Source organism: Mobula birostris, chromosome 16, assembly GCF_030028105.1.
Source record: "Mobula birostris isolate sMobBir1 chromosome 16, sMobBir1.hap1, whole genome shotgun sequence".
Taxonomy (NCBI): Eukaryota; Metazoa; Chordata; class Chondrichthyes; order Myliobatiformes; family Myliobatidae; genus Mobula; species Mobula birostris.
The window spans coordinates 61480887-61498563 of record NC_092385.1 but is presented as its reverse complement, the minus strand read 5'-3'; the positions used below and the strand labels follow the sequence as shown (position 1 = coordinate 61498563).

General features: G+C 43.7%; 1 protein-coding gene across 1 annotated transcript in view; it reads left to right on the top strand.

The window, feature by feature from the left end:
* Positions 1-17677, top strand: part of rnf123 (ring finger protein 123) — a 410214-nt gene that overhangs the window by 326944 nt on the left and 65593 nt on the right. The gene's annotated exons all lie outside the window — the stretch shown is intronic.

Below are 17677 nucleotides of genomic sequence, written 5' to 3'. Positions count from 1 at the left end.
CAAACTGTCAGGTGTAATTTGTAGCAGTCCGGCTTCGAATCAGGCAGTTGTTGATTCAGGTCCTATCTGGAGCTTTGAATACAACATCTAGGCTAACATTTCAGTACTGCATTGACTTCTGGATGAGGTAAGGGACAAAGGTCCCATCTGTCTTAATCGTTTGAATGTAATGATCACAGAGGAGCAGAGCAGTTTTCCCTGGTATCCCTCAGCTATTAACACTAAAGCAGCTATCATGTTGTTATCTTCTTTCTCTCAGGGTGTGTGGTACCTGGCTGTGTGCAAGCTGGCGGCCTTGTTTCCAATGTAACCAACTGGTTGCATTTCAAAAGTGTTTCATTGAAGTCCATCCTGACATGGAAAAAAAACATGTCATACTAATGCAGTGTTTTCTTTCCTACCTGGTATGTGTATTTTTCAGGAAACTGGTTAAGAGATTTTTGAATAAGGCAGTATGTTTCCTTGCACAGTTACTCAGCTGACAAAAAAAACTATGTTTAAAAAGGAATGTAACTGTCTTTAAGATTTTATGAAGTTATAGAGCACAGCAGCACTTCAGCCCATCTTGTCCATGCCAAACTGTTATTCTGCCTATTCTCATTGACCTGCAGCTGAACTGTAGCCCTCCCATCCATGTACTTATCCACTTCCTCTTGGCGACTCATTCCACATTCTCACCACCCTTTGGGTGAAAAAGTTCCCCATTAGGCTCTTAAATATTTTACCTTTCACTCTTAACTTATGGCGTCTAATTCTAGCCTCACCCAACCATAGTGGAAAAAGCCTGCTTGCATTTGTCCTGTATATACTCCTCTTATACCATATACAACCTTGAGATCTTTTTCGTGCAGACACCCACGGGAAAATAAAGAAATACAACAGAACCATGAAAAAACACACATAACAAAGGCTAACAAACATCTAAAAGTGCAAAAAAAAGGACAAATCTGGCAAATAAGGAAAAAAAAAAATTAGTTCTAAGAACATGAGCTCCGGAGTTTCCAAAAGTAAGTCCGCAGGCTGCGGAGTCAGTCCAGCGCCGAGGCAAGTGAACCCATGTCAATCCAGGAGCCCAATGGTTGAAGAGCAATGACGGTTCCTGAACCTTGTGGCGTTGGACCAAAGACTACTGCACCTCCCGCCCCATGGCAGTAACAAGAATTAGGGAACCTTTCCCTATAACTCAGGTCCTTAAGCCCTAGAAACATACTTGTACTTAAATTTTCTTTGTATTCTTTCAATGCAAGATATGCAAGTAGGTGACCAGGATTGCACACATTACTCTAAACTGGGCCTCACAAACTTTAATAGAAACAGTTCAAGGCAGATGGATTAACAGCATTTCCAATTTGTTAAAAATTCAAAGGTTAGAGCATTACAATATAGAAACAAGCCCATCTAGTCCATGCTGTTCTATTTTTCTGTCTAGTTCCATTGATCCACACCTGGGCTATACCTTCCCATCTGTGTACTTATCCAAACTTCTCTTAAATGTTGAAATCATTCTTAGTTATTAGTTCTTTGTTATTTCTTATTAGTTATTTCAAGTATTGTGCTGTAATCACAGAGATAGTCCTGAGACTGTGGTTCTCTCTTTAACATCAAACTGCTGATTGTTCAGCAGGGTAAGGATTGTGATTTTTTTTATCATTAACAATTTTTCTTAGCTCTTCATATAGTGTAAAATAAGCAGTTCAGAGACTGGGCAGTTGGCCAAATATTCCACACTATTCCATTTCATTTCTCTTAACTCCAGGGTGTATTGTCCCGGTCTGCTTATTCTCTCCTCAAAGGGCACCAACCGAGGGTTAAAGATTAAAGTCTGTCACGAGCCTTGTGGCCCATCAGGCCGGTGCTTATGCCGGTTTCCGTGGCGTGAAGCGACTGCGAGTACGAGGCCCCCCCACCCCCCCCCGGATAAGACTCCAGTCTATCGCGAGGATAACCCCCAGCATTTTCGCCGGTACCCATTCTCAGCTGGGTAGACTGGAGCATTGTGTGGTTAAGTGCCTTGCTCAAGGACACACACACTGCCTCGGCCAGGGCTCGAACCCACGACCTTCAGATCGCTAGTCCAACGCCCGAACCACTTAACCACGCGCCACATTATCCCAAGAATCAATCTGCTTTATTGTACTCCCTCTATCGCGAGATCTGATTTTCCTAGGGTAAGGAGAGCAGATCTGTCCATGTGTTCCCAGCTGTGGCCTCACCCGGACCTGTAAGATTTCGATAAGCTCTTAATACTTAGCCTATATCCCCTTCCTTAAACTCAACGTTCTGTTTTGAGTGCTTTGTGCCACTACATTCCTAAAATTTTCTCTGCACTCACTTAATGCTAGCTCTTTGATCAGCTCCAAATCTGTTGGTGATACTCCTGGTCTTGCGCACTAAGACTGCAAGCTGTGAATTTCTCTTCTGAAACCTATCTTCCTCCACACCTTTCTCACCCCTTAAGTTCTACCACGTTGATCAAGCCTTTGATACATGCCGTAATGTTCCCTTTTGGTTTTGTTTCAAATTTTGATTATGCTTTTGCTATATTCCCTTGGACTTCGGATAATTGTAACTTGCTTTAGAGTTGCAAGTTGTTATTACTCATCCATAGAATCTCATCAATGTTTGTTTTCTCTTGCTCGTTTGAGCAGAATTGAGTCATGGAGTCCCATAGGCTCTTCAGCCCATATAATCCATGCCAAACTATTCTGTCTATTCCCATCGACCTGCACCCAGACCATAGCCCTCCACATCCCTCTCATCCATGTAATTATCAAAGCTTCTCTTAAATGTTGAAATCAAACTCGCATCCACCACTTCCACCAGCAACTTGTTCCACACTCTCACCACCCTCTGAGTAAAGAAATTCCCCCTTATGTTCCCCTTAAGCATTTCACCTTTGAACCTTAGGCTATGACCACTGGTTCTGGTTTCAACCAACTCAGTGGAAAAAGCCTGATTGCATTTACCCTATCTATACCCCTCATAATTTTGTATACCTCTATCAAATCTCACTTCATTGTCCTGTGCTCCAGGGAAAGAAATCCTAACTTATTCAACCTTTCCCTGTAACTCAGGCCCTCAGGTCCTGGCAATATATTTGTAAATTTTCTTTTAAATAAAATAGGGTAAATACTATTGGCCTGGGATCATTGCCTGTCGTCTTTCACACATGTACTTTGCTGACCCAAAGCGTTGCAGAATGTAGGCTCAAAAAGCTGGGTCTCTGGTGGCACACTGACCAAGTCTGTCCCTCAATGCTTTGTCCTCTGGCAGAGCCACACCTATACTTTGCAGCTATAAAACCCAGAATTATTATTGAATACTTAGAGATATTCAAAACCTATTAAAATGCAGTAAATGCTTTTAAACATGAAAAATCAATACCTTAAAACCACTGTTCCCTCTAAGCTGCATAGCTGTGCATAACTGAAATGCTTCCGTGCTTATAGCCTTTGTTGCTGCACAGCTGGAATTGGATGCAGCCAGAAAAAGTTCATGAAGCTTGAAAGGTTTCCTTTGTTGTGCTGTTTTTCATTACACCCTTCGATTAGATTAGATTAGATTATGAGGACACGCAGTCCTCTTTTATTGTCATTTAGTAATACATGCATTAAGAAATGATACAATGTTCCTCCAGTGTGATAGCACAGAAACACAAGATAGACCAAGACTGAAAAACTGACAAAAACCACATAATTATAACATATAGTTACAACAGTGCAAGCAATACCGTAATTTGATAGAAGAACAGACCATGGGCACGGTAAAACAAAAGTCTCAAAGTCTCTCGAAAGTCCCAACATCTCAGGAAGACAGTAGAAGAAAGAAAACTCTCCCTGCCACGAGCTTCCAGCACCGCAAACTTGCCAATGCAGCATCCTGGAAGCACCCGACCACAGTCCGTCCGAAAACTTCGAGACTCCGACCAGCCCTCCCAACACCGAGCACCGAGCACCATCTCTGCCGAGCACTTCGACCCCAGCCCCGGCCGCCAGCAATAAGCAAAGCCAAGGATTTGGAGCATTCCCCTCCGGAGATTCTCGATTGCAAGGTAGCAGCGGCAGTGAACCGGGCATTTCAGAAGTTTCTCCAGATGTTCCTCCGTGCTTCTCATGTCTGTCTCCATCAAATCAGAATTGTGCACGGCATCCTACTTACAAATACCGATATCATTCACTGGAGAGGCCGCGTGTGCTGTGTCGTGCCGCCATCTTCTCCTCCCTCCAATTAATAAATAAAATCAAAAGTATGTAATTTTTCAATTTTCATTCTAAGTTGTATGCCTATTATAAAAAAAAATTGCTTACAATTTTCAGGTTGTTTAAAAATTTCCTGCTCAAGGCCATGGTTGGTCCTCACAGCTTTAAGAAACAACAGAAGGGGTGCTGATTAAAACAATAGCTACAAACTTGTACATAATTGCAGCCATTAAACCTGATCTAAATAATAAAAGAAACCTCCTTGTATTTGACTTTGCTTTCTAGCTGCAGTACTCCAGCCTGCCGTTCTATCTTTGATAATCATCTCTGTTCCTGGCTTTCTGCAGTGGGGCTTGGATTTTGGGCCATTAGTATCCATGCAACAGAGCCTGGCATACTGTATTTCATGAAATTTGTTGTTTTGTGTGCCAGCAGTACATTGCAGTACACAATAATAAAAAGCTATAAATTACAATAAGAAATATATATTAAAAATTAAATTTAGTGCAAAAAGATTGCAAAATAAAATATTGAGGTAGTGTTCTTGGGTTCATTGTTCATTCAAAAAATCTGATGACAGAGGAGAAGAAGCTGTTCCTGAAGTATTGAGTGTGTGTCTTCAGGCTCCAGTACCACCTCCTTCACGGTAGCAATGAGAAGAGGGCATGCCCTGAATGATGGGGGCCCTCGATGATGAGGCATATTCTTTTGAAGGTGTCCTTGATGCTGGGGAGGCTAGTGCTCATGATGGAGCTGGCTAGGTTTACAACTTTCTGCAGCTCTTTCTGGTCCTGTGCAGAGGCCCCTCCATAGCAGACAGTAATGCAACCAGATAGAATGCTCTCCACGGTGCACCTGTAGAAATTTGCGAGCGTCCTTGGTAACATACCAAGACTTCTCAAACTCTCAATGAAATATAGCCGCACCAAGCTTTCTTTGTATTTGTATCATTATGTTGGACCCAGGACTTCTCTAACTTCCGCTAAGGCCCCACCTCCCCCTCGTACCCCATCTGTTACTTATTTTTATGCACACATTCTTTCTCTCACTCTCCTTTTTCTCCCTCTGTCCCTCTGAATATACCTCTTGCCCATCCTCTGGGTCCCCCCCCGCCCTCCTTGTCTTTCTTCCCGGACTTCCTGTCCCATGATCCTCTCGTACCCCCTTTTGCCTATCACCTGTCCAGCTCTTGGTAACATACCAAGACTTCCCAAACTCCCAATGAAATATAGCCGCACCAAGCTTTCTTTGTATTTGTATCATTATGTTGGACCCAGGATAGATCTTCAGAATTGTTGACACTTAGGACTTTGAAACTGCCCACTCTTTCCACTGCTAATCCCTCAATGAGGACTTGTCTGTGTTCCTTTGACTTCCCCTTCCTAATGTCCACGATCAGTTCCTTGGTCTTACTGATGTTGAGTGCAAGGTTGTTGTTGCACCACTCAATCAGCTGATCTGTCATGCTCCTGTATGCCTCCTACCGTCACTATTCACAGAGTAAACCTTTTAGGGTTTAAAAAGGAGAATCCAAACCAAATTAGCAAGAAAAAGTTCTATGAATGTTGGAAATCCAAAGTAAAATACTTAGAATGCTAATTACTTGAAATTATTTAATTTATTGCTGCTTCCAGAAGGCAGTTTGTCTCTTTAGAAGATGAGCTACTGTTCCTTGAGTTAACATTGAGCTTTCTCGGTACAGTAGAAGAGAATTGTTAGAGAATTCAGGGCCCCAAACAGTCCTTCCAGGTGAGGCAACACTTCACCTGTGAGTCGACTGGGGTGATATACTGCATCCGGTGCTCCCAATGTGGCCTTTTATATATTGGCGAGACCCGACGCAGACTGGGAGACTGCTTTGCTGAACATCTACGCTCTGTCCGCCAGAGAAAGCAGGATCTCCCAGTGGCCACACATTTTAATTCCACATCCCATTCCCATTCTGACATGTCTATCCACGGCCTCCTCTACTGTAAAGATGAAGCCACACTCAGGTTGGAGGAACAACATCTTATATTCCGTCTGGGTAGCCTCCAACCTGATGGCATGAACATCGACTTCTCTAACTTCTGCTAAGGCCCCACCTCCCCCTCGTACCCCATCTGTTACTTATTTTTATGCACACATTCTTTCTCTCACTCTCCTGTTTCTCCCTCTGTCCCTCTGAATATACCTCTTGCCCATCCTCTGGGTCCCCCCCCCCGTCTTTCTTCCCAGACCTCCTGTCCCATGATCCTCTCGTATCCCCTTTTGCCTATCACCTGTCCAGCTGTTGGCTCTATCCCTCCCCCTCCTGTCTTCTCCTATCATTTTGGATCTCCCCCTCCCTCTCCAACTTTCAAATCCCTTACTCACTCTTCCTTCAGTTAGTCCTGACGAAGGGTCTCAGCCTGAAATGTCGACTGCACCTCTTCCTACAGATGCTGCCTGGCCTGCTGCGTTCACCAGCAACTTTGATGTGTGCTGCTTGAATTTCCAGCATCTGCAGAATTCCTGTTATTTTTATTGTTAGAGAATTGTTGATCTTCTGGTTAAGATGGCGCTGATAAGTGTTGACTCTCTGGGAATCATCAAATATTCCCGTTTAGGATTACTACAGCTGAAATCCATAGTTCGAGCCATGGGTACTTCAGTAAGCAGCATCCTTTTAAGGTATTTTTTAAATCTATCAATACTTTAAATTGATGGATCCCGGCTTGCAGACTCAGGTCGCGAGTGCTTTTCCCCTTTAATGAAGTGGAAGCTTGAACAGCGCGCTGGTTTGCAGGTATGATTGAAACATCTCACACACACCCCTCCCCCGCTGCACCCCTCCACACCTGACTATCCTGTTAGCAAATGTACATCTTTGGGAAAATAAAACTGAAGACCCCGGAGCAAGATTGCTGCTCCAGCAAGACCTCGGAGGCTGCTTTGTACTTTGCTTCACGGAAACATGGCTATCCCCTGCCATTTCAGACACAGCGCTGCAGCCCGATGGCTTCACCATTCTCCACAAATATAGGACAGCTCGGTCTTTTAAAGGTAGAGGAGGTGGGTATGCTTTATGATTAATTCATTGTGGTGCACAGACGTGACGGTTCTGCCTTAGTCCAGCTAACCTGACCTGGAACATTGAATGGTCAAATGTCATCCATTTTATCTGCTAAGGGAGTTTTTCTCCATTGTCCTGGTAGCGGTACATTCCACCTCAGGCCAACGTCAGCCAGACTTCAAAAGTTCAAAGGTACAATTTAATGTCGGAGAAATGTATACAATATACATCCTGAAATGCTTTTACTTGGCAACCATCCACGAAAACAGAGGAGTGCCCCAAACAATGAACAACAGTTAAATGTTAGAACCCTAAAGTCCCCCCCAGCTTCCCCCTCCCATACGTAAGCGGCAGCAAGCAACAACCCCTCCCCCACTGGCAAAAAAAAGGCATCGGCACAGTTACCAAGCACTCAAGCGTGAGCAAAGTAATAGCAAAGACACAGACATGCAGTTACCCCAAAGACTTCGCATTTCACCCAGCATTCGACAACCCACAGGTTCTCTCTCTCTCCCCCTAATAAGGGAGACCTGACCAACAACTCGTTGGTTTATGATGTTAAAAGTCTGTCACGTCGCTTTTATTGAGCTCTGTGCCCAAAATACTGGGCACAGAACTGCAGATATTCTGACTCCCCCAGCGATACACGGGTCTCCTGTTGTGACTCCAGGTCATGGTCTTCAAAAAAACCCTGAAAGGGAAAAATAGAGATGTTTAAAGATGGAAATAGAGCTGTTTCTGAAGGTGCAAGCAAAGGAGTCGCCATTAGGCACCATTAACCCTCTTAAGCTTTGCTTTCATGCCTTGAAGAAGCTCCTGAACCAGAGGAGCCAATACACTTGACCACTGTTATACCACCATCAAGAATGCTTTGTGCCATCCCTCACCCATACTTTGGTAAGTGTGAACACCTGGCTGTACTTCTACTCCCAGTGTATCTCTGGCTATCCATCCTATTGGATGATGATGGTTCCTTTCAGTCAGTTAGTGGGGTTTGGATACCCCACTCCTCAGAAAGGAACAGCGTGTGCGTGAGTGGATTTTAGGTGAGTAGGGGGTTGCACAGGTCCAGACCCACCCTCTCGACATCCCCTCCCGGATCCAGCGGCATGGTGGGGTCCAAGACAGCTGGGGGAAGTCCTGTTGCAGTGAATGACCAGACCAGGCTTCGATGCCCTTTCCGCGCTTCACGGCACGTGTTTGCTTGATGGCCGTTGACCCTACGAGAGGGTTCATCCACCCTTTGACAGGTCTTGTTTCTTGTCCTGCAGGGTGTCTTGCCACCGTCCTCACTAGGCAAGCCTGGTGGGTGAGTGGTTTAGTCGCCGACCACCCAACCATGCGACAGGTAGTGCTGGGTTCCATGGTACCAGTAGCACTCAGACAAGTAACCTGGCTCCCAGTGTTTAGGCAGAGACTAAAGAGCACAACACCACTGGTGAGGAGCAAGAAAGTATGGTCAAGGGAGGTAAAGGAGCATTTACAGGACTGGGCAATATCCAGGGACTCATCTTTGAATCTGATTGAATACACATGAAGACCTATGTTGATGAGTGTGAGCCTTTGAGAACATACCAGACATACCAAGCCAAAAACCGTGGATAAACAAGGATATTCATAGTCTGCTGAGGGCTAGATCTGTGGTATTCAAGACCGATGATCCAGAACATTCTGCAGAGTAGATACTGTGTGCTAAATTGGAAGAGGCATAGTTGCTTCATCTGGAAAGGAGTGTGTGGGTACCTGGCTGGTGGGAAGGGAGCAGTTCAAAGGACAGCTTTTGCAACTCCTGTGGTTGTACAGGCAGGTGTTATGGGAATGGCGTAAATTATTATTGGAAACGGAAGAGTGAATCATTGTGCCTGGAGATAAAAGACAGCAAAAATATAAACATTTGTTGAAATGTAATGTGACAAAGAGAGATTAGCTTTCTTTGTTACATGTACATCAAAACACACAAAATGTGTTGTTTGCATCAAATCAACTGAGCAAGGATTGTGTCTCATGCTGCACTTCAAGCACCAACGTAGCATGCCCACACCTCACTAACCCTAATCTGCAGATCTTTGAAATGTGAGAGAAAAGTGAAGCATCTGGAGGAAACCCACGCGGTCATGTGAGAACATACAAACTCCATGCAGAACACAGTGGGAACTGAACCGTGATCTTTCATTAACCACTACTTTGTCATGACACCCCTAAGATGCTACATTGTCTTTCACATCCAGATAATTGCACATTTTCTTTTCCTCAGACAGCAGGTAATAAACAGGCATCTGGTGGCTTTGTATGTGTTGCACTGCTGCATTCTTATTAGAGTTCCCTGGTCTGATTAAAGACTTTCTCTGAGCCAATAATTTACCAGTTTGATGATATATCTAGAGTATATTCTCTTTGCTCACATATAAACTGAGATTCATTTCCAAGGTTCTGTTTTTTATTCAACTGCAGATGATAGTTTTGCTTATAAAGCCAACATTTACCACTTGTCCATGAACTATGTAATACATATCTCCAAATCACTGACCACTTGGTTTATAAATCCTTCCCCCTCCCAAAGTCTACCAGTTGAAGTTATGGATGAATCCGAGAATATATCATCATCATTGTCGTGTTTATGGTCACCTTAATTCTTCACCTCCCACTATCTCTCCCTTCAAGTTGGTCCGCATGATGTGTGACCTTCCAAGAAGAAAGATAGGTGTGCAAGAACAGCAACTTGCACCCACATAGCATATTTAAGATTGCAAAGCATCCCAATCTGTTTCATGAGAGCGTTATTGAACAAAATGTGAGACAGATCTGCACACATAAAGACATGATGGCCAAAATCTTGTTTATCATAGATTTCAAGGAACTTCCTTGAGGGTTGCGAGAATCTGTAGCACATTCTGTCTATTGTATCCATGCCAAATGAAAACAATAACTACTCAGTCTAATCCCATTTGCCAGACTCTGGTTCACAGCCTTCCCAATTGTGGCAATCTGATCTGAGTACTGATTAGAGGCAACAAATGTTTTTGCCTCTTGTTACTCATTAAACAGTCAATTTCAAACCTCCAGCAACTTTTTGGTGGGGAAAAAAGTTCCCCCCCCCATTCTTCTCCAATCGTTCTCTCCTAGTTCTTACAAGTTATTGACATACAGTGAGGAGCAGGCCACGCCGCTCAGTATCCCCAATTTAATCCGAGCCTAATTTACAATGACCAATTAACCTAACAACTGGTGTGTCTTTGGGGTGTGGGACTGAACCTGGACCACCCAGAGGAAACCCTTGGGGTCATAGGGAAAGTGTACAGTCTCCTTACAAGCAGCTGCGGGAATTGAACCCTGGTCGCTGGATCTGTAAAGCGTTACTGTGCCACCCACTTTCAGCTTAGCTGGAAATAAAAATATTTAAGTTACGTCTCCGTCTAAATGTTCAATTTATAGTCATTTGTAATAAATAGTATGTAGCACAGGACAGTAACGTAGTGTGTAATATAGAAATACAATTGTATCAGCATGAATTAATCAGTCTGATGGCCTGGTGGAAGAAGCTGACCTGGGGCCTGTTGGTCCTGGCTTTTATACTGCAGTACCGTTTCCTGGATGGTAGCAGCTGGAACAGTTTGTAGTTGGGGTGACTCGGGTCTTCAATGATCCTTCAGGCCCTTTTTACACACCTGCTTCTGTAAATGTCCTGAATCATGGGAAGTTCACAACTATAGATGTGCTGGGCTGACTGCACCACTCTCTGCAGAGTCCTGCGATTGAGAGAAGTAGAGTGCTCATATCAGGCAGTGATGCAGCCAGTCAGGATGCTCTCATTTATGCCCCAATAAAAAGTTCTTAGAATTTGGGGGCCCATACCAAACGACATGAAGGAAATCTGGAAGTTGAACCTAACCAGAGGGCTTAAAAAGAGGATCTTCACAGCAGTCATAGAGTCATAGAAGTTGAACCTAACCAGAGGGCTTAAAAAGAGGATCTTCATAGCAGTCATAGAGTCCATTCTCACGTACGGATGCGAGACGTGAACACTCACGAAGACTATGCAAAAGTCTAGATGGTTGCTATACACGAATGCTCTGGATGGCTCTTGACATGAGTTGGTAACAACACATGACGAACGTCGAGCTCTATGACGACCTACCGATGCTCACCACTAAAATTGAGGCAAGAAGACTACAACTAGTGGGGCACTGTCTACGCCACCCCGAGCTACCTGCCAGCCTAGTCATCATATGGGAGCCCAAGTATGGGAGGATGAACCCTGGGTGCCGTCCCAAGACTATGGTCAACACGCTCCTAGAAGATAGCGGCACAGCTAATGTAGAAGAACTGAACACACTGATGAGGGAGAAGTGGAGAGTCCATCATCGTGCCCGACGCCGGCCCCCTAGGCCTGAGTTGACATAGTAGTAGTAGTAGTACCAAACTTATTCAACCATCTGAGGTGAAAGAGGCACTGTTGTGCTTTTTTCACCATACAACCAGTATTTACAGACCACATGAGATCCTTGGTGATATGTATGCCGAGGAACTTCAAGCTGTTCACCGCTTCAGCCCCAGATCCATTGATGTCAATAGGGGTTAGCCCATCTCCATTCCTCCTGTAGTCCACAACAAGCTCCTTTGTTTCTGCGACATTGAGGAAGAGGATGTTTCCTTGACACAACTATGTCAGGGGGATGACTTCTTCTCTGTAGGCTTCCTTGCTATTATTTGCAATTAGGCCAATCAATATAGTATCGTCAGCAAATAGCAGATTGGAGCTGTGGGTGGCGACACAGACATGGATATACATAGAGTAAAGGAGGAGGCTTAAGACATAGCCCTGAAGGGCACCTGTGTTGATGGTCAGGGGGCAGAGGTAAGGGAGCCCACTCTTACCATCTGACGATGATCTTAAGGAAGTCCAGGATTCAGCTGCACAAGGCAGGATGAAGGTCAAGGTTTCTGAGCTTCTTGTCGAGCCTGGAGGGAATTATGGTGTTGGATGCCAAACTGTAGTCCAAAAACAGCATTCACGAGGGGTGATTGATAAGTTTGTGGCCTACAGTAGAAGGAGTCAATTTTAGAAAACCTAGCACATTTATTTTTTGCTACATTTACACACTTAGTCCAGCGGTCGTGGAGCATACGGATCCCTTCTTTGTAGAAGTCGGCGTCTTGGACCTCCAGAAGTGGTCCACAGCAGGGGTGGTTGATAAGTTTGTGGCCCAAGGTAGAAGGAGATGAATTACTAACTTCAAACTTTCTGCATTATCACTCAAAGAGTTTAACTGCACGTGCATGTAATGAGAGCTGTATAACTCATCGCCTTCTACCTTAGGCCACGAACTTATCAATCACCCCTGCTGTGAACCACTTGGAGGTCCAAGATGCTCTCGTTGCATGCACGTGCTGTTCAACTCTTTGTACTATAAAACTGTGTATTAGTTCCTTATACTTAAAGGGAGGAATTCATCTACATCATGTTCTTTTGAATGTAAGTGAACAAAATCAATACAGGCACCTAGTGAAGATAGTGGACTGCCTTCATGTTGTCAATGATGCATCCTCCAAATCTTCATTTTCAATGTAACATTCAAGATAATTGTCAATGCCTTCAAATTCTTTGTATTTCCTAACTTGATGAAATAGTGAAACTATTTCATTTTCGCTCCTGGCTGTTCTGACATCTCCAAACCTGAATGCTTGAAACTACAGTGAGAAAAACAATTCTTAATTGTCTAGCTGTTTAATTCTCACCAATTATCAGTGACAAAACTTGCTCCTTTTTGAACACAAACACATGCAACTAAGGCTATTTTAAAACCGTTCGAAGCATGGTGTAAGTCTAACAATCACTCAAGTGCATACAACTCATGCTAGTTGTAACTGCCATCAATTAAATGCATAGTATCATAGTATCCCAGATAAATGAAGGGATTCCCAGCTACTTTCTCAATAAGTTTTTGAGCTTTAAAAGATGTCCCAAATAAATGACTGCCCCGAATAACTGACCACCCAATTAACCAGACTCCATTGTATGTATATATACAATTGTAATACTATGGTTTAAGACCATGCTTTATTGGATTAATATAATTAGGCTGTTGAGTATTTAATTTTCTGCAGATTTTCTGAAAATGCAAGGTGCTCCTTTAAATTTAGATTAGATTATGAAAACACGTAGTCCTCTTTTATTGTCATTTAGTAATGCATGCATTAAGAAATGATACAATATTTCCTCCGGTGTGATATCACAAAACACAGGACAGACCAAGACTGAAAAACTGACAAAACCACATAATTATAACATATAGTTACAACAGTGCAACAATACCATAACTTGATGAAGAGGTCCATGAGCACAGTAAAAGTTCAGAGTCTCTGAAATGTCCCACATCTCACGTAGACGGGAGAAGGAAGAAAAACTCTCCCTGCCATGCCGACCACAATCCGACTCTGAGTCATCCGAAAACTTCGAGCTTTGATCAGCTCTCCGACACCGAGTACTGAGCGCCATCTCTGTCCAAACGATTCGACCTCAACCTTGGTGGCCAACAGCAGGCAAAGCTGGGGATTTTGAGGCCTACCCTCTGAAAGATTCCCGACCACGCAGTAACGACAGCAGCGAACGAGCGTTCCAGAAATTTCTCCAGATGTTCCTCTGTGCTTTCACGTCCATTCTCCATCAAATCAGAATTGTCCATGGCCGCTATTTAACAGATACGATATCATTTTTCACCGGCGCGCTGCGCACTATTATTACAATATGGTATTTCTGGGTTTTTTTTTGCTGTGTTTAAAATAATGATTGAATTGATTGAGTTAGGCTTGTTGTCGTAATCAATATGATTTGTCTTGTTAACATTTTGTCCAATTAGATGCCCCAGAACGTTCTAGAGGGATCGGGGGGTGGGGGGTGGTAGCCATTTTCTGGAGAGAGTGTAGGAGTTTTGGGGGAAGAAGGAGAAAGAAGGAAACAGACAGCAAACATAGCAGAAGAACATGAACTCATTTGAAAGGACAAATACTGTTGTCAGAAAACCTCATGCAGACTTTGGTCTCACAGAGAATGTGCTATGACTTTTAGTAAACTAGTTATCAGATGACCTTGGAGAAAGTTCAACACCTTGTCCTTGGACGTTGTGTGGATATTTTCTTATGTCTTGCATGGACTATGTTTTCAGGCATAATAGTTTGGTACCAAGAGCTGTTGTGGATATATTGGGGCACATGGCCAGCTGTGATTGTAAGGTGCAACCTTAAAAGTGACATTTGTTCTTACGGACAAGTACCTGTCAAATGAAAACAACACATTCAAAAGATATTGCATTGAGGTTATTTGGACTATAAAACAAGATATAGATGGGTTGAGTGAGTGGTTAATTACTTGGCAGAGGGGTAGCTGAAGAGATTGTGGATGCATTATTAATGACCTTTAAAGAAGCATTAGATTCTGGAATGGTTCTGGAGGCCTGCAGAACTGTAATTGGCACTGCACTCTTTAACAAGTTATGGAGGCAAAAGACAGGAAATTATAGGCTAGTTAGCCTGACTTCAGTGATTGGCAAGATGTGGTGCTTGGAAGTCTGTACAGAGGGGATGTCAAGGTTTTTTATGCAGAGAGTGGTGAGAGCATGGAATGGGCTGCCGGTGATGGTGGTGGAGGCAGATAGGATAGGGTCTTTTAAGAGACTCCTGGACAGGTATATCGAGCTCAGAAAAATAGAGGGTTATATGTAACATTAGGTAACTTCTCAGGTAAGGACATGTTTGGCACAGCTTTGTGGGCCGAAGGGCCTGTATTTTGCTGTAGGTTTTCTATGTTTCTATGTTGGAGTCAATTGTTAAGGATGTGGTTTTAGAAACATAGAAACAAAGATCACCGCCAGAGGCTCAGCAATCTCCTCCCTCAGTAGCTTGGGGTACAGCTCGTCCGGTCCCAGTGACTTATCCAACTTGATGCTTTCCAAAAGCTCCAGCACATCCTCTTTCTTAATATCTACTGAAGCAAAGTACTCATTCAGTGCCTCTGCTATCTCCTCCGGTTGCATACACTCTTTTCCACTGTCACACTATTCTCTCACGTCTTATCCTCTTGCTCTTCACATATTTGTAGAATGCCTTGGGGTTTTCCTTAATCCTATCCGTCAAGGCCTTCTCATGGCCCCTTCTAGCTGTCCTAATTTCATTCTTAAGCTCCTTTCTGCTAGCCTTATAATCTTCTAGATCTCTATCATTACCTAGTTTTTTGAACCTTTCGTAAGCTTTTCTTTTCTTCTTGACTAGATTTACAATAGCCTTTGTACACCACAGTTCCTGTACCCTGCCATCCTTTCCCTGTCTCATTGGAATATACCTATGCAGAACTCCACACAAATATCTCCTGAATATTTGCCACATTTCTGCCGTACATTCCCCTGAGAACATCTGTTCCCAATTTATGCTTCCAAGCTCCTGCCTGATAGCCTCATATTTTCCCTTACTCCAATTAAAAGCTTTCCTAACTTGTCTGTTCCTATCCCTCTCCAATGCTATGGTAAAGGAGATAGAGTTGTGATCACTATCTCCAAAGTGTTCTCCCACTGAGAGATTTGACACCTGACCAGGTTCATTTCCCCATACCAGATCAAGTACAGCCTCTCCTCTTGTAGGCTTATCTACATACTGTGTCAAGAAATCTTCTTGAACAGACCTAACAAACTCCACCCCATCTAAACCCCTCGCTCTAGGAACATGCCAATTGATATTTGGGAAATTAAAATCTCCCACCACGACAACCCTGTTATTATTACACCTTTCCAGAATCTGTCTCCCTATCTGCTCCTCGATGTCCCTGTTGTTATTGGGTAGTCTATAAAAAAAAAACACCCAGTAGAGTTATTGACCCCTTCCTGTTTCTAACTTCCTCCCACAGAGACTCCGTAGACAATCCCTCCATGTCTTCCTCTTTTTCTACAGCCGTGACATTATCTCTGATCAACAGTGCCACGCCCCCACCTCTTTTGCCTCCCTCCCTGTCCTTTCTGAAACATCTAAAGCCTGGCACTCGAAGTATCCATTCCTACCCCTGCCCCATCCAAGTCTCTGTAATGGCCACCACATCATAGCTCCAAGTACTGATCCATGCTCTAAGCTCATCCACTTTGTTCATAATACTCCTTGCATTAAAATAGACATCTCAAACCATGGGTCTGAGCGCATCCCTTCTCTATCACCTGCCTAACCTCCCTCTCACACTGTCTCCAAGCTTTCTCTATTTGTGAGCCAATTTCCTCTGTCACTTCAGTTCGGTTCCCACCCCCCAGCAATCCTAGTTTAAACTCTGCCCAGTAGCCTTAGCAAACCTCCCCGCCAGGATATTGGTCTCCCTGGGGTACTTGGAGGCACATGACAAAATAGGCTGAAGTCAGCGTGGTTTCCTTAGGGGGAAATCTTGCCTGATAATGCTGTTGGAATTCTTTGCGGAAATAACAAGCAGGATTGATGAAGGAGAGTCAGTGGATGTTGTCTACTTTAATTTGAAGAAGACCTTTGATAAGGTGCCATGTGTGAGGCCGCCAGGATAAGAATCCATGTTAATACAGGGAAGATGCAAGTGTTGGCTGATTGGCAAGAGTTTAAGAGTGGGAATAAAGGGGACCTTTTCTGGTTGATTCCTAGTGATTTGCAGGAGTTGGTGTTGGGACCGTTTCTTTTCACATTATATGTCAGTGAACTGGATGATGGAATTGATGGCTTTGTGGTTAAGTTTGTCGACGATACAAAGATAGGTGGAGGGGTAGGCAATTTTGAAGAAGTAGTGACTGCAGAAGGACAGGCAGATTAGGAGAATGTACAAGAAGATAGCAGATGAAATATAGTATAGGGAAGTATATGGTCATGCACTTTGATAGAAGCAATAAAGGCATAGATTATTTTCTAAGTGGCAAGCAAATGCAGAAATTGGAGGTGCAAAGGGACTTGAGAGCCATGTGCACAATTCCCTAAAGGCTAACTTGCAGGTTAATTTGGTAGTAAGAAAGGCCAATGCAATGTTGGCATTCATTTCGAGAGGACTAGAATATAAGAGCAAGGATGGAATACGGAATTGGTCAGACCACATTTGGAGTATTGTGAGCAGTTTATAGCCCCCTATCTAAAAAAGGATGTGCTGGCATTGGAGAGGGTCCAGAGGAGGTTCATGAGAATGATCCTGAGAATGAAAGGGTCAGCATATGAGGTGTGTTTAATGGCTCTGGGCCTGGTCTTGCTGGAGTTTGAAAGAATGAGGGGGATCTCTTTGAAACCTATTGAATATTGAAAGACCTATCTAGAGTGGACATGGAAAGGATGTTTCCTACTGTGGGAGAGTCTAGGACATTAGGGCACAGACTTAGAATACAAGGACATCCCTTTAGAACAGAGAAGAGGAGAATTTTCTTTAACCAGAGAGGGTGGTGAATCTGTGGAACTCCTTGCCACGGGT